The sequence below is a fragment of the Mus musculus genome, chromosome 5 (assembly GCF_000001635.26).
Source record: "Mus musculus strain C57BL/6J chromosome 5, GRCm38.p6 C57BL/6J".
NCBI classification, from domain to species: Eukaryota; Metazoa; Chordata; class Mammalia; order Rodentia; family Muridae; genus Mus; species Mus musculus.
Window position 1 is genome coordinate 127,056,594 of NC_000071.6, and position 23,032 is coordinate 127,079,625.

The window sequence follows — 23,032 nt, forward strand, 5'->3', positions numbered from 1 at the left end:
CACAGATTCTTTCTATAAGTTTAACCTCCCAATCAGGGAAGGTAACAGTTGCCAGATTTAACAATGCCTGTTAAAGGCTTTTGTTAGCACATATAAATACCACATCATTACTCATTACAGCATTTCATTCATGCATATGATGCATATCATTCATACACAGAGGTTTTCAAATTTTTAAGATCTACTTTCAGTATATTCTAATTGTACGACAGGGCATATGCATTTGAATGCATGCAGATGCCAGCAAAGGCCAGAGGCAACAGATGCCCCTGGAAGTGCAGTTACAAGTAGTTGTGAGCCACCCTATATGGGTGCTGGAAACCTATCTCAGGTCCCCTGGAAAAGCAACTAGTGCTTTTAACTAACTGCTTAGCCATCTCTCCAGTCTCTAGAATTTTTTTAAAAACTAAACATTCCTCATGCAGTGTGGGAATGTGCTTAGTGCTAAATTGTGTGCATTATCTGAGATTCAAATTTCACCACCTGTCTCCTATTCTATCTGAGAAATCTCTTGGTGTGGCTATAGTTCATGTGGTTCATAATGGAAACAGTTATTCAGTAGTAGGCTACTCTCACACTTTAGGCACGTTAGGAAAATGTAAGGGGGTGAGATTGGAGGTCTTTGGTCAGGCTGCAGTGTTGCTTGACAACCTAATCAGAGATGGTTCCTGGAGTAAAGTAAGCAATTCCTTTCAGCAATTACTTCTCTTCCTATTCCAGAGAGACAGAAAAAAAATAACTTTTTCTGTTCCTTTAGCCTTACAAAAAGCCCAAGAAAAGTCTGCACTGTGGCCCTCGCCTTTCCACCAAATGCCAGTAGCAAAGAAAGATTTATTTATTAATTTTCCATAAATATTTAAGATCACGAGGACCCCTAAACAAACACAAAAGACTTCCAAACCAACTCCTTAGAGTTTCCCTGGAGAAACGTTTTATTTTCATATCATCAAGGAAATTAAACAAAGATCAGACCGACACATGAATAATTCACAAGGAGATTAGTAAGTAACAGACATGGAGTGACTCTTCAGGTGCTGTATCTTTCTTCTTTCTAGTGTTGGCTACAAAGTGTCACACAACCCACCATTCCCTCCCCTTCGCTGAAGATGCGTCTGAGATGGCTGGATGGGTAAAACCTTCACCACACAAACTTGAGAGCTGGGATTCGGATCCCTAGGAATCCATAAGCAGAGGCAGGGGACCTCCAAAGTGAGACTAGCCCAATCAGAAAGCTCTGGGTTCAGCCAAAGATGTTGCCGCACTAAATAAAGGAAGTGGGGCTGGGGAGATGGAGAAGAGGTGAAGTATACAGGTTGTACCCACTACACAAGATGCATAGCCACCTGTAACTGCAGTCCCAGCGAATCTGATGCCCTCTTCTGGCTACCTCCAGCAGTGCGTGGAAAAAAATCAGGCAAAAGTATATGCATTTTAAAAAAGCAATATAATACATTTAAAAATAAAACCAATAAGGGGAAGAGCAATAGAAGAAGAAAGACACATGGTATCCACTTCGGACTTCAATGCATATGTGCACACATGGACACTCACATGCAGGCAAGCACATACAGACATGCACAGGCAAACCACACACACAGGCATATATATATAAAAAAAATTATAGCGCGTCTAGCTGCTTTGACCTTTTTACAAAGAAGAAAGATAAGGACTCCAGAGTAGATGAAGATGGGTGTTTCTTGTCCTGGTTGGGCGTGTGTTCACTCTGCAGTCACCAGTTCTCATTTTCTTGACTGAGCTAACATCTAACTCTGACTCTGAGACAAGACAGAGTGACCTCAGTTGGTGTCAATCATCGGCAAGTGGGAGGTGCTTTGAGACCCATACTTTTGCAGGTGTCAGATGAAGGGAGGTTTGTGTTCTGGTGGGATTGGGGAGGTTTCAGAAGAATCATACTTCTGTTCGTTCTGGAAGTCACAGAGCAGGCTAGATTTATCATGTCTTCCAGGAACATGATCCCCCAAGGATCCCACAGAGCTGTGTTTAATTCTAACTGACAGTATTTTAATTTATGTTCTCTATAAAGAAAACATAATAAATTTGTCACAGTTGTGCTGAGTGCTCGCTCGCTGATGGAAGTTATTTCTTCCTTTCTTATTGCTTCACTAGATGAGCAACAATATTAGGTCAGGGGATGGATCATATTTACCACAGTTCTCTCTGAAAATCCCCCAGGCACCTGCTCTAGCTGTTTGAGGTTCTACCATACAGGAGCTGGAGGCCCTGGAGCCTCTCTGTAGCCAACAGAGGACATGAGGTTCCTCTCTTGAGTTTTGGGAAATCTTCCTGTTATCCTAGATCTCGAGGTCATTTTCTTTTCCAGAAGGTGGAATCTCACCAAAAGGTGCTAGACTAGCAACCTGGTAGTTAAAGGTCTTGCTGTTCATCAATTTTGGTAGCAGAGCTGGTGAAAGACAGGCCAGTGACTCACACTCCGATCTACAGAACAAAATGCAAAGGAGACATGTCGACCCTCATTCTTATCATGTAGTGATTCCTCAGCCCATTGCTTAGTAATTTATCTCCTATCATACCTAGATAATTAGTCGCCATTTCTGTAGCTTTGAACTAACTTGAGGCTTCTATTCAGAGCATTTTGTCTATGCATGTGTGCACACTCTCATAGTTTGGGGGATGGGTTATGTGACAGGAGTTACAGGGTTTCTATGGGTTAGTTAAGCAGTTTCAGTAGGCTTTTTGGTGTTGGGGCTGTTTGCAATTTTCTGGAGGCCAGAGGCCAGCCACATGCACTGACTGGTTCCTTGTTTCTCTAGACAGGATCTCTCAAAACCCATAATCTCACTTGCTAGGGATAGGCTGGCTAGCAAACCCCCAAGAATCTCTTATTTCATCTTCTCCAGCCACGAGAGGATTGCAGCATAGGTAATCACTCCTAACTTTATTTTTATGTAGGCTACTGAAGTTAAACTTTAGCTATCTTCCAAGATTCAACATAGAGTGTTTGACTCATGTATACTGAGATGAGAGAACTGAGTTTTGGACTCTCAGTTGTCAGGAGAAAGGATAGCCCACACAAGGCCAATGTAAGAAGAACCTGTGTCCATCAGATGCAGATCAAAAGAGAAGGATGATAGAAGTTTGGGGAATGGGTTATGTACAGCTGTGATAGGAGTTACAGGGTTTCTATGGGCTAGTTAAGCAGTTTCAGTGGGCTTTTTGGTGTTGGGGCTGTTTGCAATTTTCTGACACGTGGCCATAAGACAGAGAGGCAAAGTAGCCCAGGTGTGAGAGCACCCCCCTTAAGGCAGAGGTGGTAATGTGGTGAAGATATGGATTTATCTATGAAAGATGTGCATTCCTTTGATGTTTCTAGCAATTAGCTGCCCCAGGATAACTGTCCCTTTATGAGCAGCAAGGTTCCGAAGGTCACAGCTTATCAAACAGAAATTTAACCCATTCATGATTAATACCAAGGTCGGTTCTCCTCCCCCTGCCCTGGGTGACCTGAGAGTTAGAAGCAATTGTCCTCCCCTGTCCCACAGCACTGTGCAAACTGATCTTACATTTCCAAACCCTTGGGATTCAGGGCACAGAGGTATGTGACATCGAAGAATGTGCCCTCATTACAGACATCTGAACTCCCACACCTGCAAAGTCAGCCTATTCCATTACCTGAAAGGGGAGGACTCTGTGGTCACAGAGTCAATAAATGTGTTGCTTTTCTCAGTCCTTCCTTTATTGGTTGAGTCAGGACAAAAGTCTAGTGGGAAATGAGGGCATGAGCTCTCAGGCAGCTTCAGAGAACAGATTCAATGGCCTTACCTTGAATAGTGTAGCAACAAATATGAATGTGGGGTGCAGCAAAGAGAGTGGTTTAGAAAGAATGTAGGAGCCAGAGGTGGTGGGTAACTACAAGGAAATGTTGTCTTCTGGACACAGCAGGGCAACTGCTCATATGAACTCACAGCAGCTGTGACAGCACGAGCAAGGCCTGTGCAAACACAAGCATAGGAAATCCCAGCATGGAGGTGGGGAGGGGGCACAAAGCCCCCCACCCCCACCCCCATCTGAGGAGCTCCTGGTAATTAATGGCTTCCAGGAAAAGGACAGTCGGTTTCCTTTGTGGTGCAGTTCCTGAGACACTACCCACACTCCAGTAGATGGCCCTACATCCATGCTCATTCAAGCAGCACTAAGTGGGTTCACTAGGTTAAAAAAAAAAGAGTACATGAAGTTGGGAGAGAAAAGTGATGGGGGATATGGGAGGAGCTAGAAGGGAGGAAATGAGGAATCAGTTTGATTGACACACGATGTACGCAGGTGTGCAATTCTCAAACAGTAAAAAGGGTGAAAAAGTAGAATTCAGCCCTTTCAGTTTGACCTGGATGAAGTAACACTTTCCGTGCTGTGTCTAGTCTCATTGTCAGCTCTCCTTCCCATCCGTCACACAAAATACGCTTCACCTGCAGCTCATGCCCCACAAGCTTCGCTTTCTCCATCTGTGAAATGGGGGTGGCAACTGGATACTTTGTCAATGACCATCAGGGCAGACTGGTTACACAATGCAGATAAGACACTGAGCATCTGAGGTTTGTTCGAGGACTATGAACTCTGAAATTGGATATAACTAGAATGCAGGGCTACATGGTTATATATTTTTTTTCCTCAAGAACATACAGTGGTTTTGTTTGGTTGATTTTTTCCCCTCCACTTTTGGAACTGAATGCTTTTCTGGAGCTGTCTTAGAGAACAGAATGTGCCAGAAGTTGGGCTGTGGAACCATCAGTAATAGCATAAAGTTGACACACTTTCTTCGTGGTGACTTGGGGATTCTCGTGCTTTCGGTGCAACTGTTGTGCTCTGAGGGCATCAAGGGGCTACAAAGAAAGATGCAGTCAGTGCCAGCATGAACCTGTCTGCTTGAGACCTTTGGCCACACCCGTTCACAGCCCATCATTAGCCACTTATCTGCTCTTTAATGGGTACAGCAGGGCTGGTCCAGCCCTTCCTGTTCCATCTTAGAATGTTTGCAGACTAAAAATGAATGGCGTTCTTTTAACCCATCTAATTTAGATTTCTTTTTTCTTCTTCTTCTTTTCTTTTTACAGAGCAATAAGTAATTTTCACAGAAATAATCTGTTTCAATTAAGAGTGTCAACTGAGCCCTCTCCCCAGACTTAAGATAGGAAAAGAATCAAAATTGAAAAGTTAGCTTGACCTTTTCAGCCATGTGCAATTACGTGTAAAATGAGCAGCATGTGAAATGGAGTATTTAAGTAAACAATATGCTGAGAGATGTATTTTTGCATTTATGTTTGTATATGTGTGTGTGTTTGTGTGTTCAGATTACATTTTGGTGCATATCACCGGTTTACTGAACTATTTCTCTTATACATCAAACGTCCTAATCTGAGTGTCTCTACAGACTAGATACCAATATGGACATAACAATAAATGATTAATATCTTTCATCTATTGATTAGAAATTGCTATTATAAATCAGATGCCGATGGATATGTCACACCTACTCTTTAGTAACCTATATTTATGTCTACAGATTAGTTAGAAATATAGGACATGCCTAGATTAGTAGATGAGTATTGGTTAGGCATAGAGTGACACAGAGAGATGAGACAGAATCAGCTTCCAGTTTTTAGATTTGCCCTCCTTGAATAATCTTACATTCTTATTTACTAATGTTGTGTGTGTGTGTGTGTGTGTGTGTGTGTGTGTGTGTGTGTGTGTGTAGATCAGGAGACAATCTGCTGAAGTTGGTTCTCTCCTTCCCTCGTGAAGATGCTGGATCTTGAACTCAAGTCATCAGACTTGGTGGCAGATACCTTTTTAAGCTAAGCAATCTCACCAGCTCTGAATAATTTTTAATAAAATAAAGACTTCTTACTCAGTGAATTTGTTTCATATTCTACTTGATGAATGGAAAAGATACTCAAAGAGATCTCAAGAGAAGACAAGGAAAATAGTAACTGAAATTGTACTGTATTTCCTAACATAATTTACAAATTCTATCTTTTGCAAGGGTGCAAGGATGTTATTGTAAGGAAGAGCGATTCTCAGTTCGATTTGATATGTCCTTGCTTACCTTGTCACATAAATGAGTGAAAGAATATAGATGAATATTCTTCAGATGAATAGAGCCTAGTGAAAGTTCATCTTCGTTATTCAAATCTGCTCACTCTAACCTTCTGAACTGTCTTTGTTAAAGTCTGATTTCCCAAGAAGTGACAATGGTTTCTCCTTTGTTCCTGGAGGACTCTTTTGAAACTCTCCACTTTAATTGAGTTATAGATACTGGCTGATATTCAATATAAAAATCATTATAATGAATTTGCCATGTTTTGTAGTTAGGGCAAAAAAAAGTGCACCTCCTTTTAAACTGGATTTTCTTGGTCAAAAATAATGTCTGGGCAACTTATATAAAGATTTACATGGATCCAGAGAGTTCTGAGTTCATCACAGTGGGAACACATGTGGCTGGAGAAGGAAGCTGAGGATACATAAATGCAAGCATAAAGTAAGAGTGAACAGGAAATAGGATAAAGCTATGAACTCTCAAATTCCACCCCCACTGAATGCACTTACTCCAGCAAGTTTCCACCTCTTAAAGGTTCCATAACCTTCACATACAATGCCACCTGCTGGGCACTAACTGTTAAAACACCTGAGCCTATGGAGGACATTTTATTCATTCAACTCACCACATTTTCCAAATGATTTCAGCAAGAAAATACATCTGATTGTTCCTAACACTATCTCGGCTGAATGGTGTCACAGATGTGTCTCCCGGGGTATACAGAATGAAACAAGCGAAACTCAAGTGACTGCTAAGTCTGAGTTTTTGGTTACTCAAGCCACAATTCTATGGGACAGCTACCACGGTTCTGTGTCTCTGTGTGAGCAAAGGGTCCAGAAACACTGACATGTCTAGTTTATGATCACTGATGCCCACCAAGATTTCCTTCTCAAGAATCCATACTCAAAGGTTCCAATTCAATCTTGAGTCAGAGTCTTTACTCTCTACTTCTTTCATTGTTGGTTGATTCTTGCTAAATATAAGGGATGTTCTCGTATTATTCTCTTTTAAATTGTTTGACCACAGCTCTCATTTTTCCAATTAGCCACAACTATAATGTCTAGAAGTCTTCATGATTCTGATCTGTATTCTCATGTGGGTATTTCTATCTGAGTAAATATTTTACAATGATAATGGGAAGGAAAGTCTTTAATGTATTCATGTTATCTAATACTTGAATTGTACCACTGTCTCATGATATTTCAGCTCTGAAACAGGAATGCTATAGGCTTGCAATGCTTCATCATGCTCTTTCTTATTTTGTTGCTGAAACTGGCTGATGGTGTTTTGCAATCAGTTGCCACCTAAATATTCTTTCCTTCGAACTTGCTTGTGGGTGTATACACTCAGTTTGCACATGGTTGAGTGTGCTAGCCACAAAAGACAGGAGGTTAGCCTACTCATCAGGAGAAAAATCATAGACTCTGACAACACAATCTCCCCACTTTGGCTGTGGTATGTTCATTGATCAATGTAGTTTAACACAGAAGATGCTTACATGGAAAAAGAGATTGGGTGCATGAATTGGGTAGCACTGAAGAATACACCCAGGTATGCTACATTCAGTGGGTGAGAACTGATTAAAAATCCATGGCAGAGTCTACTAATTAAATAGTCACAAAAAATAAAATTAATTCCTCAAAATACGTCCAGGAATTAGGGTTAGAGAGCTACTGAGGTATGCAATGATCTGAGCTGATTTTATTTGTTTTCTCTTGATTATTGCACACTTCATAAAATTTGGACTCTTATATTTTGGTGAAGATGTAAGGTCAAGGGAAGCAGCTCACACATTCAGAAGGATGAGGCAGGATGATTGAAAGGAGTTTGCAGCCATCCTGGGCTACAGAGTGAGCTCTTGCATTAGAACAACCAAACACACACACACACACACACACACACACACACACACACACACTTATGTGTAAGGATTTATTTCTCTTCTCTATAGGCTCCATGCTTTGGAACACCCAAATATTCATAAATAAATAAATAAATAAATAAATAAATAAATAGTGGATAACCTTTAAGTTGGCTTTGTAGGGTGGTTTTGTTACCGGTGTTCTTTACCACAGGGTGTCCTGCAACTCAGGTGGCCTTGACATGTGGCTGGGGTTAGCCTTCAACTGCTGATTCTTCTGTGTCAGTTCCCAAACTCTGACTTGCAGGTCTGTAATACTGTACCTATTGTGATTTTTTTCCAGTTGATTTGACCTGCATCAAGACCAAAGCAGGAATTTAGAAAGATTCACCAATACAATAAATAGATGCATGAACTCACACCAACGACAGAGGCTCATGTCTTCTTCCTATGTTTGGTATTTTCTTGGATATCCTCATGTGCAACTAACATTTGGAATCACCCTAAATTAGTTGGCGGTAGTTGCCTTCAGAATAAAGATTTAGCCAAGAAGCCTATGAGGAATAGTTAGAGGCAGAACCATTCGCCATTGGAAGAAAATCACTACCAACTCAGAAGATGCTAAGGTCCATCTCTTGCCTCAGCAATGTGTCTCCCATGATACTGTATCCCTGCCAAAGCCTGAAGTTTAATCCTCTCTCTCATTCATTTAAAAGCAAAATTCATTTCTCTCAATTCAACCGTGTAACTTTCCACTAGTCCAGGAACACAATTCAATTTCTGAACCAAGCTGAGTCTCATTTTTTTCTTAATGACCAGGCTATTGAGCTCAACTCCTGCAGAGAACCAAGCTCCATCAGGAAGAAATGAGCATCTGTGGCTAGAACAGCAGAGATGGATGTGGGTATGGGATTGGCTAAATTTGGTTGAAACGATATTGAAAGGCTGCTCTCCTCATCTGTGGAGAGAAAAGTTGCAATATCTATCGTTGATGACTTAAGAGGTTGAAGAAAAACTCAAACTGGCAACATAATTGATGGGATTAACGATATGTTTTGCTAGATTTGGTGGCTCATGCCTTTAATTCCAGCACTCAGGAGGCAAGAGGCAGGTGGATCTCTGTGTGTTCCAGGCTAGCCCAGTCTACAAAGCAAGTTCAGGGCAGCCAGAGCTCTGTTACACAGAGATACCATGTCTTTAGAAAATAACATAAACATGTTTTAGTTATATTTAAGGATGATATAGCTACTGTACCACACACAAATTTAAAAATATCCTTGCATTTTTAGTAAATAGTGCTTTAATTGGTAAATACTGTCTAGTCTATCTTTTTAAGAAACTCAGGAGATTTTTTGATGTTTTCCTTGAAAATTTCATACGTGTGTACAATGTATCTTGGTCATTTCCACTCCTTATTTCTCCCTCCAACAAAAATCCCCTATCACAATGGCATGTTCTCCTTTTATCTATCCATCCATCTGTCTGTCTGTCTGTCTATCTATCATCCATCCATCCATCCATCCATCCATCCATCCATCCATCCATCCCACTGAGTATTATTAGTTGTTCATATGCTCATGGATGTGATGTTATGCACTGGAACATGGTGAACTTTCCAGTGACCACACCCTTAAGGGAAACAACCTCTCCCCTCCCCCCAGATGCCACCAACTGTCAATAGTTTCTTGGCTAGAGCTCTGTCCTTGGGGAACCCCGTCCAATCTGTGCTAAAATTTTCAACTAACTTAATCTAATCTTGTGCAGGTGGCCAGAGATGCTGTGTGCTCACATGCAAAAGCCATATCATGTCCAGAGGATGGCATCTCACACCTTCCTCCCATCCTCTGTTTTTATATTCTTTCTGCCCTTCTATGTTCTCCATGTGCTCTCTCTCTCTCTCTCTCTCTCTCTCTCTCTCTCTCTCTCTCTCTCTCTCTGTGTGTGTGTGTGTGTGTGTGTGTGTGTGTGTGTGTGTGTGTGTCTGGTGTGGTGTATGTATATGTGTGTATGGTGTGTGTGTGGTGTATGTGTGCGAGGGATATGGGAGGTGGTATGTGTGGTATGTGTGAATGTGTGTAGTGAGTGTGTATTTTTATGTCTTTGTATGTGATATGTGTGTGTGGTGTGTTTGTGTATGGTGTGTGTGGTATGTGTATGTGTATGGTGGGTGGGTAGGAGTGGTATGTGTGTATATGTGTGTATGAATGTGGTGTATAGTGTAGTATGTGTATGTATGTGTGTGGTATGTGTGGTGTAGGGGGGGATGGAAATGGTGTGTGTGTATGTAATGTGTATATATGTGGTATGTATGATGTATGTACTTATATGTATGTGTGTGTTGTATGTGTGTGTGTGGGGGGTGTGTGTATTATAGACATCCCATCTATAGTATGTACTCACAGTTGCTTTTTTCCCCAGCATTTTGAAACATAAGTCATCTCTGCATTAACCACTTCCTACTGCAGTAAGAGATTTCTCTTTGCAAGGTTGGGAGCAGCACAAATCTAAGGGTATAAACATAACTATTTAGAAGGCAGTTTGCCAGCAAGACTTAGAAAATCATTATCAGTGGGTCCTCTCCTAAGGCCTGTGACTTCCCGAGCCATGGATTGTGAATCTGTTTACAGTGTCAGGCTGGAATCCAGTCAAGAGAGCCGTTGGTAGGATTTCACAAGGCTTCTTCACGCAGCCTTAGTTTTTGTTAACTCACCGCCTACCTCTCCTTCACCGCTTCCCTGCACCCACCCCCACTTAAACATTGATCTTCTGTATTCTTCTGTTCTCTCAAATCACATATATCCTATTATCCCCTCTTACAACATTTTTAAAGCTTTGCTTGATAGATTGTAGGCTCCCAAGAACTTCACCATGCACACGATTTATTTTGGTTAAGCCTCTGGGATTTTTCTTATGTTTATTATTTCCTGTGCTTGTACACACATGCGTGTGTGTGTGTGTGTGTGTGTGTGTGTGTGTGTGTGTGTGTGTGTGTAGGTCAATGGATAACTTGTGACTGTTGGCTCTTTTCCTCCTCTGGATCCTAAGATCAAACTCAGATCATCAGGATTAGTGCTAAACTCCTTTATTCACTGAGTCATCTTGCTGACCCTCAGAAGAAAATTCATGGTGCTTCTAGCTATTTTTAATTTCTGAAATTTGGGGGACAAAACCCAAAGCCTTGTATACTCAGGTCCAGCAATCTACCAGTGAGCCGTATCCCTAGATCTCTTTCTGCTTTTGCTTAGGAGGCAGGATCTTTCTGAGATGTTTAGGCTGCCCCCAAATTTGCCAATAGCCTAAGCAGTCCATGAACTTGTGATCCTTCTACGTCCACCCACGCCCACTGCATATCCAGGATTATGGGCCTGTACCACCAGACATGGCTCTTGCATTTAAAAATAAACAAACAAAAAAAAACCCCAAAAAACTCTGATTTGCTTTTCTCACTAATAAGTTAGCTAAACCACCTTGACACTTAAAACCAGCTCAGTATCTCTGTAACCATGATCATAAGGTTGCATAACCAAGAGCCTGAACATTCATTTTTCAGGAGGTCTCCGGATTTTATATCCTCATCCCTGAGTTCTTTTCTTCTTTGACAGTCTGTCTTTGAAAGTCATGCAGCAAAGAAGCTTTCAAATGGGCTGTTTGGCCACAGTGAGAAATCTTTATTGAAAAATCCTCTGAATGCAATAATTAAATGGACATAATTGCAAGACTCAGTGCCATGTGAAATTGTAAATAGACTGACAATGTAATTTATGTTCATTTATGATACAGTAGCTCATTACGGCTCCAATTTCCATCCCTTTCATCAGCCAAGCTCATCTGTTTCTCTGATGGATTTGCCATTGTATTAGCCACGGTCTTTTTGATGGTTGGTGGTGAGGACAGCGTGTGGGGTGCAGGTGGCAGGCACACAGGCACAGTTACGTTCTGAATAGGTGTTGATGCCACACCAGGCGAGGAGCAGGTGCTGCAGAGCAGTGCAGTGTACACTGTATCTGCATCACACCTACTACAGCTTGGGTTTGGGGAATGATGCATAAGTAATGGAATTGAGTCAGCACTAGCATTATAGTAACAGTGATGATGGTATGAGCGGTGACCTGAATGAGAAGCTCACAGTTGAGACCCATGTTCCTTGTGGATACTTTCAAGAGACCTTCTTCCTTGGATTCAATTTATCTTAAAGATTGCATGTGCGTGCTTGTGTGTGTGTGTGTGTGTGTGTGTGTGTGTGTGTGTGCGCGCGCGAGCACTCATGGGCATAGTTACATGTGAAGGGTAGAAAAGGATGTCTAGTCCCCTGAGATTGGAGTTCCAGGCAGTTGTGAGCTGCCCTGTGGGTGCTTGAAACTCAACCCAGGTCCTCTGTAAGAGCAGTTAGTGCTCTTAACCACTAAGATGTCTCTTCAGTCATAAACCAATGATATAAAATATTTTTCTGTGCATTTCACTCATTCTTCCACTTGAAGTAATTCCAAAGCCCCTGACCGCCTCTCCAGTGGGCACGTGGATGTTTGATAGTCTGGGTGTTTTTTTTTTTCTTGCACTGTCTCTGGAGGAAACACTACTGAGATGGAACCTTGGTTTTAAATTCAATAGCTTGGAGACCATTTTCCAATCAAAGCAAATTATAAGAGTTTATGATTGGAATGATTTGTTTCTTCCTTGTCATTTGTCAGGGCTGCTCTCTCCTGTGTTTCATGCTTACTCCTCTTACCTGGATATTTGCCTCATTCATCTTAGTCACTCAAGTATCTAGAAACAAGGAAAAATATAACTTAGTTCATTGTGCAAAGCTAGATATAGATAAATACTCGGTTCCCAGAAGGACAGAGTTAAGGAAGGAAAAAAGCTTATCAGTTAATGTGGTAGTTTGATTGACAGTTGTCCCCATAGGCTCATATATTATAATGCTTGGTCCTCAGTTGATGGAACTGTTTGGGAAGGATTAGAAGGTATGGCCTTGTGGGAGGGGGTATATTACTTGGGGTGGGCTTGAGGCTTCAAAAGTCTACTCCAGGCTCAGGCTCAGATTCTGTCTGTCTGTCTGTTTATCTATCTATCTATCTATCTATCTATCTATCCGTCTGTCTGTCTGTCTGTCTGTCTGTCTGTCTGTCTGTCAACCTACCTACCTATTTATTTCCAGGTTCAGGTATAAGTTTCAGGTACTACTGTATCACCATGCCTGCCTGCTTGTTGCCATGCCATTCAACATGATGGTGATGGAGTAAACCTCTGTAATTATAACAAAGCCCCCAAGTCACTTTGGTCATGGTGTCTCATCATGGCAACAAAATAGTAACTGTGACAATTAGCTTGATGTTTTTCATGTCATGGGAAAATTACACCATCATCTTCTGTTTAAAGAGAGCACAATGGTGACCATTTCTGAGTTGTTTTTCTTCTTCTGTGAATATTCCATGAAATAATAATAGAGGCACGCAGATATTGTGAAATAATTGCAGGACACCATTGTGGAGAAACTCTTGAATTTAGTTTGTAGCTGTCTCTGGGGATGGGAGAGGGGTGTTATACAACAGTTCTCTTTGGTCCAGGATCAAGAGACCTAGGAATTGAGCAGTGATCCCCCTGCTTCCTGCCACATGTCACGAGCTGTAATGGTGGAGGCTTCACTTTCCTGGTCCTGCAGGATCCAAGAGAAGCTTCTACAGCTTGGGCTGCAAAAACAACAACTGGAGTTAGAAGCTCTGGGAGGTGTAGACTAGAAGATCCTGTCATCTTCGCAGAGACAGAAGGCTTTGCCTGTGTTCATCAATCCTGTTTCTCCGAAGACAAGCTAAAGAGTAAGTTTTATGTGGAGCCTCTTGTTTTTGTGTGTTGGGTGTGAACTGGAACACTTCCTTGGACAGTTTCATACATGTACATAATGAATGATATTCATTTTCACCCCGAACCCCCCTCCTCCATTTTCCTTCTTCCCACACTTAAAACATTTTAGTCTTTCTGATGGACAACTAATTACAATGTATTTGCTGATGATGTTAGACTGAGTGGTAATAGATGAGTCTTGCTGCCAAACGAAACAGCCTAACCTTAGTATAATCAAAACAGTTCTCAAAGAAGTGGGTGTGGAATGTGAGTTACGTGTGCTCCAGTGTATAAAGTGAAAATCTGAGCTAGATAGAATTTGAGAAAATGTATAAGAGCATTAGAACTGAAGTTGAACTCAGAGAACTTGCAGGTAGCTGGCTTCAGTTGTTTGACTACAACCGTTTAAAGGAATCAGTGCCCCCTCCATATCTGTCTGTAAGAAAGAAATAGCACATCACTCACACACACACACACACACACACACACACACACACACACACACACATCCACCATTCATCAAGACACTGAGAATCCTGTCAATGCATCATGTTACATCTTTATCAACTCAAGCCAAGCACAGCAAGCTCCCATATAAATGGCACCCATTTCCTTGCTCCATAGTGGCAGCCAAAAGCTTAATATGCATTCTTTGCTCCTCTTGACAGCAAATTACACTGTATTCATCGATCAAAAATTTGGCTTCTGCAGACACCTATGGACCACAGGTCCAGCTGGCCCCAGATTTTACTTTTGAATATTCATTCCTTCATGATCCCTGGAAGAGAGGTGTGTGTGTGTGTGTGTGTGTGTGTGTGTGTGTGTGTGTGAAGGTGTTTTAAAACAGAGCCCTTGACAGTTTCAGGAATCATACAGAAAACCATCCTCTGTTCTATTGTCTGGCACTGTGGCCATGACCCTCTTTTCTTCCCCAGTCCTTGTGATCAGACAGACCCAGAAATGTGTCCCCTAGGTGACTCTAAATCTAACCAAGTTGACAGTGATGACCAGCCAAAAAAATTCCCAATCAGACATAGCAAAGTTACTGTCACCATGAAAGATGCTACTATTACTCCCTTGACAATATTTATATTCAGTCTCACTACATTACCCCCACCCCAAAGCATCTTCATATGTAAACCTTCATCTCAGGGTTTTCCATCATGATGTCTCTATTCTCCAAAGAAACAGTTCTGCCTGTGACTTCCCCTAACAGGATGCCTGCTCCTCTGACTGAGATGATGGTGGGAAGACCTTGGATGGAGACATTTCAGCCAAGGGGAACATTCCTCATTGCTCTTTTGCTTTTGATACACATGCTGCATTTTCCAAAATTCACAATGGGTTGGCAAGTGAATGAGATTTTTTTTAAAAAAATCCTTTCCTTACCATAAAATACATCTTATCATATGAACATATACTAATAGAGTATGAGATGGCAGGAGAACATACTTAACAATTCACATGGATTGTAAATATGTAAGCTTATTTCTTCAACTTCCTATGGTGTCTTTAAATTTTTTAAGATTTATTTTGTTTTTAATCATGTGTGTTTATATGTGCCTTTGTATGCATGTAAGTGCATGTGAGGACAGGTGTCCATAGAGGCCAGAGGTATTTCCCTAGAGCTGAGTTTCAGGGAGCTCATATGAGTGAACCAATATAGATGCTGGGAACAGAACCCATAGAGCAATCAGAAGGCAAATAAAATGGAAAGAGCAAGAGTGAACCAAGCACCTGCATTCCTCTCTTTGCTTCCTGACTGTGGATACAATGTAACCAGGCACTCATATCACTTGCTCCCTCTCTTGCTTTCCATCTCTGCATCCTGGATACAATGTAACCAGGCACAGCTCCCTCCTAAACTCTGTGTCTTTGCCACTGTGATGGACTATACCCTCCATCTGTGGGCCAAAATAAATTCTTCCTGCCCGAAGTTTCTTTTTGTCAGAGACTTGTTCATAGCAATAAAAAAGAAAATAAAACTCTATTAAAGATGTGTTCAAATCTTCGCACACATTTACATCCTTCTGAAAAACAATTTGATGAGTTTGGCTCACCATTACATCTGATTTTTTGAGCTATCAAAGCCCCTCCCAGACATTTCCTTTTATTCCAGAATCTCCCTCCCTCCCTCTCTTACTCTCTTCCTCCCTCCCCTCCCTTTCTCCTTCCCTCCCTCTCTCTCTCTCTCCCTCCCTCCCCCTCCTTCTCTCCCTCCCTCTTTCTCTGACTCCCTTTCTCCCTCCCTCCCTTCCTCCCCTCCCTCTTTCTCTGCCTCCCTCTCTCCCTCCCTCTCTTTTTTCTTCCTCCCTTCCTCCTTCCCCTTCTCTTTTATTCTCCCTAACTCTTTTCTCCATCTTCACATTTTCTCTTCAGTCCACTCACTCTGAGCTTTTTCCACTCAGAGAGGAGCAGCTCCTCAGGACCCCATCATGGATGCAAGGACTACCCCTTTTATCTCTACCTCCTAACACTCATTTCAGTGACTATGGAGGGCAGATGCCATGTTCCTCTGGCCAGCATTGGTACTCCTTGTGCTCATCCTGACTTCTGGTCAGCTGAGGTCTGATGTGAATCCTTAGAGTTAATTTTAGTTGAGTTTTTTTTCAGTCAGATTGCCCTGTGCTCTCTTGGTTGAAGGGAGAAGACTGAATTCTAAGAAATGAAAACCTTGAGTCACAAAAGCAGGAGACAGTCGAGGCTCATCTTGTCCGTTGTTACTATGAAAACGAGCTCAATCGCTCTCGTGTCTTTGCTTTCCAGCACCTGTTTGTCTTTAATACTTGATTGATTCTATATTTTTCCAAACAAGTTTCATTCTGGAATACAACAAAGTAAGTTTCAAAGAGAAAAAAAAAATCACCTCCAAGTATCTCTCCTCCTCAGATATATAATGAGAAGAAACCCTCGTAGGAAAAAGGGCTTTTCTGTGGTCCTTTGAAAATCTCACTGTAGATTTCAATGGTTACACACTCACTTAGGAAAATATTAAGCTAAATTGAGTCATAAAAGAAGCACCTATTTTCTTGAAATTGTTTCCTGGAGTCCATTACCAAAGTTTTTCTTTAACAAAAAAACAAAACAAAACCAAAAAAACCAAACCAAACCAAACAAACAATAAAAACCAACTTTAACATACAGAGAACAGAAGCAGACAGGAATTGGCCTTAATGACAACTTGTTTCCAGAGTGCTAGGAATCCATCCTCTAGATGGAATAGAAGCTGCAAAGGTTTGGCAGCATTTCCTGATGTCTGTGTGATCTGAGTGGGAATGTGCGGGGAGTGATTAGTAATGTCTGCCACGGGAATAGGATGAGATGGTAAACACAGGCATTATCAAGGGTCCAAAACAATTGACATGAGCAAACTTAAAGAAGGAATGAGTTATTGCATCTGGTAGCTTTCCAGTTCACATTTTATGTGTGTGCTGTTTGCCTACATATAACTCCATGTAACACCCACAGGGGCCAGGAGGAAGCATTAGATCCCCTGGGACTAGAGTGACAGGCAGTTCCAATCTGTGTCCTCTGCAAATAGCAGCCCCTCTCTCCATATATCTTAAATCACTCAACAAACCCACATACCTCTTTTATTTAAAAAAAAAAAACATAGAAATGCTTTATAAATTATGTGAATGCTCTTTCAGTTGACAGTATGCTCATTAAGTTTGGTGTTCTTCTTCCATCTTTATATACCACAAGGCAGATGATGTCATTTTCCCTGTGGCAGCCAGTCCATTTGGTATTTTAAAGAAACTATATTTTATATGAATTTCTACCTAATTTGCTTCTATAGTCTAACAACCTGGCTCAGGGTTTGGGGACCAGGAGAGATTTTTTCTCCACAGGGTATAGAGCTGGTGAGGTATGGGGGCAAGTGGGGTTGCTTCATACAGCCTGTGGGGAGAGGCCCAGTAATGTTGATACACAGCCACAAAGAAGAAGACCCAAGAGGACCTGGCCAGGATGGATTGTTTCATTTTATCTAAACCAGCAGTGCAACGCCCTAGTTACACTTAAAAAAAAAAAAAAAAAAAAAAAAGGACCAGAAACAAATGGAAACAAATGGATACTGCAACCTTTGTCCTTTCTCTGATTTGCTGGTGCAGTTGCCATGGAGACCAGATGATGCATGCCTGTAAATCCAACCACTGTGCAGAAGTCTCAAGGTCAAGGTTAGGGGAAAAGACAGATAATAAATGCAACAGCTGCTCTGTTGACATTAACAAGCAAGCTTCTGCAGGTGGCTTCTCTACCTCAAAGCCTTCAACGTAGAGCCAGGCGGGTGAGAGAGGCCCCTTGGAGCGGGGGACACCAGAGTGACCTGCTTCCCCATTGGGTCTTCATATCACAGCCACGGGCCTGACTTGTTTCCCCTTTTCTATCGCACAGACTCAGAGGTGACTTGTAATGAGGAAGGGAGCTGCCAGGCCCTTTGAGAAGATCACAGCCATCCAAAGCAGAGACACTTTAAAGCCAGGCAGAGTGGAGATGCCACTTAGAAACTTGGTGAGTTCAGGGTTTATTTGCTAATTTGGTGGCAGAGGTACCCTGTCATTGCTTCTTGTGGGAAAGCTGACTCTGGTGTAGTCACCTTGATTTGGGGCCTCCTTTCTGGTTTCAGTTCCCTCTGCTGGACTTCATTAATTCTTCATTCTTTAAAAAAAAAAAGTAGATATTGATCTTCATCTCAAGAAATCCAGGAAAGCATGATGATTCCCCAAGTTGTTAATATGGGCACTATGATGGTGTAAATGGAGTGGTTCAGGCCCTGTCCAGAATGCTGCTTTTTGCCTACTCTGTTTGGGATGACTCATGGGAAGCCGACCCAGAATTAGACCAAAGGTCGCAGGTTCCTACTATAGGCCCAAAACAATAGAGGTGTATGTGACAGAAAATATTCATGACTAGCTATAACGGAGACTATGGAGGGTGAATTTGCCCCTGGATTTAACTACCCTGTTTGTACTTAGCCCAATCTAGGAAGACACTTGGGGTGCTCAGCTCTAAAGTTTCATCTCTGCCATACCCCCATGCACAAAACCTTTAGGGAACATCACAGAAGAGAAGGTAAATACTGGGTTGGGGAGGAGCACTGTAAAGTAATGGCCTCTGGACAGGAACAGAGCTGTTGTACTCAGGAGCATGCAGCAGGGGTAAGGTGGGGAGAACACTGTGAGGTTCTGATGACTACAGGGGGAGGAAGCATCATTTTTGCTTAAGGTTGTGCTGTGGTCCCTCATAGGTTACTCATCACGATCCAGTGGATGACCCCACATCCATGTGCAATTGAGCAGCACTAGTTGGGTTCAATGTTTTCCTTCTTAAAAAAAGATGCAAAAGGAGATGTTTAGGGAGGATTCTGGGAAGATTGGGGGGGGTGCGGGGGTTGATCAAAATGCATTGTATACATGTATAAAATTCTCACTGAACAAATAAATAAACAAATGTATTGAATATATATTGGAGAACTGGAAAATTGGCTAGCAGTTAAGAACACTAGGTGTTCTTGCAGAGGACCCTGGTTTAGTTCCCATATGATGACGCAATCAAGTATAACTCTAGTTCTAGGGGATCCGATGCCCTTTTTCAAGTCTTTGTAGATACCAGGAATACTTGTGAGCTTGCTCGCTCTCTCTCTCTCTCTCTCTCTCTCTCTCTCTCTCTCTCTCACACACACACACAGAGAGAGAGAGAGAGAGAAAGAGAGAGAGAGAGAGAGAGAGAGAGAAGGAAACACCCAAAGATATACCGTCAATGTAAATTTTAAAATGATGTTTGTTTTTCTAAAGGCTTCAAAGGAGTGTCATTACAGGCAAAATCTTGGAAATACAAATCTCATTATGACCTGAAGTCTCCCATGACTTTTGCTCACCAGGCTGCTGTCTGTGTGACTGATGGGATGAGGGTTCTGGGCTCCTCAGCAGGAGCTCTAGCTTAAGACGGGCCAATTGGCACACCCAGCAGTCCTGTGAAGATAGAGAGATGAGAATCAAAGTTCATAGCCCTCAAGGTAGCTGGGACTGTGAGGACCAAGGGAGAAGGGAAAGGAGACAGATGAAGTAGAAATCAGAGGCTCTCCACAGCTCCAGGCATTTGACAGCACCTCATCTTCTCGGCAGAAGCCCAAGGCCTGCCGAGAAACCTCATTAAGAGACTGAGGAGCTAAACATAGTGTTCAGAGGTTTTGCTGTGCTGGTGAGATGAAAATTACAGCTAATGCTTATCTTGATGCATGACAAGACTGCCACCTTCGTACCGTGGAGGACTGCTTGCTCGGTGTGTGGTGTCGGCACCAATGAGTAGTCACTGGGACAGGGGACAGAAAAGAATGTTGATATTCCTCTAAAATGTAACTGCATGGCTCTGAATCATCCGTGTGTCTGGAAGGAAGGTGGAAGACAACAGAGACTCTAGAGAGGAGGGTCAGAGGATCTCTTTACATCTCTACATCAGGCATCGAGCTTTAATCAGTGCCCTAGAAAGAAAATAAAGAACCCTCATAGGAAAAGATAAACCTAGCTACATTAAAATGAACAGTTTTATTATGTACGATTTTTATTTGCTAATAATGCTTAAGTAAAGCTGTTTTGGTTTTTATTTTTTCAACCAAAAACACATGCAGGGCTGGCAAGATGGCTCAGCAGGTAAAGGAGCTTGCTGTGCAAACCTATGACCTGAGTTTGACCCTCAGAATCCATGGCAAGGTTTCAGAGAGCACAGACTCCTGAGGGTTGTCCTCTGACCTGAACATATGTGTCATAGTATGTATGGTACACATGCCTACACACATGCATAGACACAGAGTAATAATAATAACAATAATAGTAGTAGTAAGTAATAATAATGATGATGATAATGATAATAAGCACATCCATAACAGAAAGCAAGCCACAGAAACACTGTAGATGCACTCAAGAGAAATAATGAAAATTATTGCAGCGAGCATTTCACACACTACCATACAATGGCAAATGGAACAAAATTAACTAGTTCTAGGAAACCAGGGACACAGTGATTGAAAGGAAGGCTTCCTGAGATGCATCTGGTGGTAGCTCTGAATCTATGACTTGTACACTCTTTCTTTATGTCAACTAGAGACAGATATTAAACCATGTAACTAAATGTTACTTTAAATGCTAAGGAGATGGCTGTATGAACACGAGTTTGGACTGCCAGCATTCATGTACCAAACAAACTAGGTATAGAAGACTATACCTGCACTCTGAGCTCTGGGAGGTAGGAACAGGAAGATCTCAGTGATGATTGGCAAGTCAGTGTGGCCAATTGGTAAACTCAATAAGATAGTATCTCAAAAAACAAACAAAAAAAAAGAGCTGTTTGAAGAAGGTACCCAGTGTTGACCTGTGACTTCCACACCACACATGGTAACATTAACATATGCAACACACACACACACACACACACACACACACACACACACACTCACACATGCATGCATATACACAGGTACACCCAAAGTCTGAAAATTAAAATATTTGCTGTGCAATTGTGAGGACTGGAGGTCAGAAATCCAACACACATGTAGTTGCCATGTGAGTGTGATGACCCATCTGTAATTCCATCACTAAGGGGGCAGAGACAGGATCTCCTCACAAGTTGGATAGCAGATTAGACATATCCTTGTGCTCTGGATTTAAATGAGCGATTTTGACTCAATGAGTAATTCGGAAAGTATATGAGGAAAATTCTCAATGTTAATCTCAAATTTCTACAAACACACACATAACACGCATGCACACACATGTGCGTGAGCACGAGCACACACACACATGCAGCTAAATATAGGCATGCTCACACACATAAGTATTCATACACGCACACACACATATGTACACATACAAATGCACCTGAACAGAGGTATGATCACACATGTGAACATTCATATGCACATGCACAATAGCACACACTTAAAAGAAGCTAGTACAAAAATACTCTTGATTACCTACTAGCCTGTAGAATGGCTTCTGCTGGAAACCTCTCATCCCCTGTGGGAAACCATTGTCTTTAAGGCTTCTAAAGGCTTCAGTATCTAATTGATGTATGATTGCTTTCCTGGTGTTTTGTTGTTTTATTTATTGTAACAAGCCCCATGACTTGTAGGAGTTGTGTGTGTGTGTGTGTGTGTGTGTGTGTGTGTGTGTGTGTGTTCATCTGTGTACATGCATATGTGTGCATGCATTTGGAGGACAGAAGTTGATACTGGGTCCCTCTCCCCTGTATTATTTTAAGGCATGGTCTCTGGCTGAATCTGAACATCATCTTTCATTTGGCCCAAATGACTCATTTATGTGACTCATCACTGAGACCCAGGGATCTTCCTGTCCTCATCACCCCTTACACAGGAACCAACTACAGCACTCATATTTGATGAGAGCTCTGGGGATCAGATCTCCTTATGCCTAAATGACAAGTATGTTACCAGCTAAGTTATTTCCCAAGCTCCATGAAGTTTCCAAATTGTAATGAAATACATTGAACATCGAATTTTGTATCCTGGTCATTTTTAAGCACACAATTCAAGTTTCTGGGTGATTCAATGAGGAAAAAAAAGTATTTGGTTTGTGAGCCTAGCAATCTGAGTTCAATTCCCAGAAACTACATATAGCATACAGCTCAGGACTGCCAAGTACATTCACACCTTGAACCAGAAGTTTTCAGAACATTTTTCCTTTGCAAAACTTAGACTTAAAAAGTCATTAAATCTACACAAGCCCTCTCACTCCCACTGATAGCATCCTGCTGTTTCTATGGGTCTGACTAGTCACTAAAAGAGCTGTGTTACTTGACTTTAGTGTCTAGCTTGTGTGCTCTACATAGTGTTTGATCCAGTTGTTTTTATGCTTGTCATATTTAATGGGGGGAGTGTCAGGCCAAGAATCAAGCTGGCATGCTAGACTTGAAAATATAGAATAAATTCCTATCCTGGAATCTGAAAATGTGTCATTTTCAAAATAACAACAGAAACTTAAGGAAGAACAAAACAAAGACAGCATTTCACATAACTTGTTTTTAACCTATTTTGTACTTACCTATCCCCCCAGTTGCACATCCAAAGAGATGATGATATACGAGGTTAATCCACTAGAGAATTCTGACAACCTTAATGCCCCAGGGAAAGACCTTTCCTTGGTGTGAGCAAACCCCTGAATTAGACATGTTCTCACCCATGCTACTCAGACATAATTTCTCCTCAAATTCTGTTACTGGCCTTTGGCTGCACACAAATAAGATAA

The 23,032-nt window shown here is 41.7% G+C and overlaps 2 long non-coding RNA genes across 2 annotated transcripts in view; one reads left to right on the plus strand and one right to left on the minus strand.

Annotated features, from left to right (window-relative positions):
• Window positions 1-23,032, plus strand: part of 4933438B17Rik (RIKEN cDNA 4933438B17 gene) — a 57,741-nt gene that overhangs the window by 25,805 nt on the left and 8,904 nt on the right. The window contains exons 2-3 of the long non-coding RNA NR_040685.1: window positions 13,594-13,747; window positions 18,168-18,284. This is a non-coding gene — a long non-coding RNA (RIKEN cDNA 4933438B17 gene). The remainder of the gene's footprint in view (window positions 1-13,593; window positions 13,748-18,167; window positions 18,285-23,032) is intronic.
• The window catches only part of Gm33491, a 37,466-nt gene continuing 27,885 nt past the window's right edge, over window positions 13,452-23,032 (minus strand). The window contains exon 3 of the long non-coding RNA XR_377080.3: window positions 13,452-13,621. This is a non-coding gene — a long non-coding RNA (predicted gene, 33491). The remainder of the gene's footprint in view (window positions 13,622-23,032) is intronic.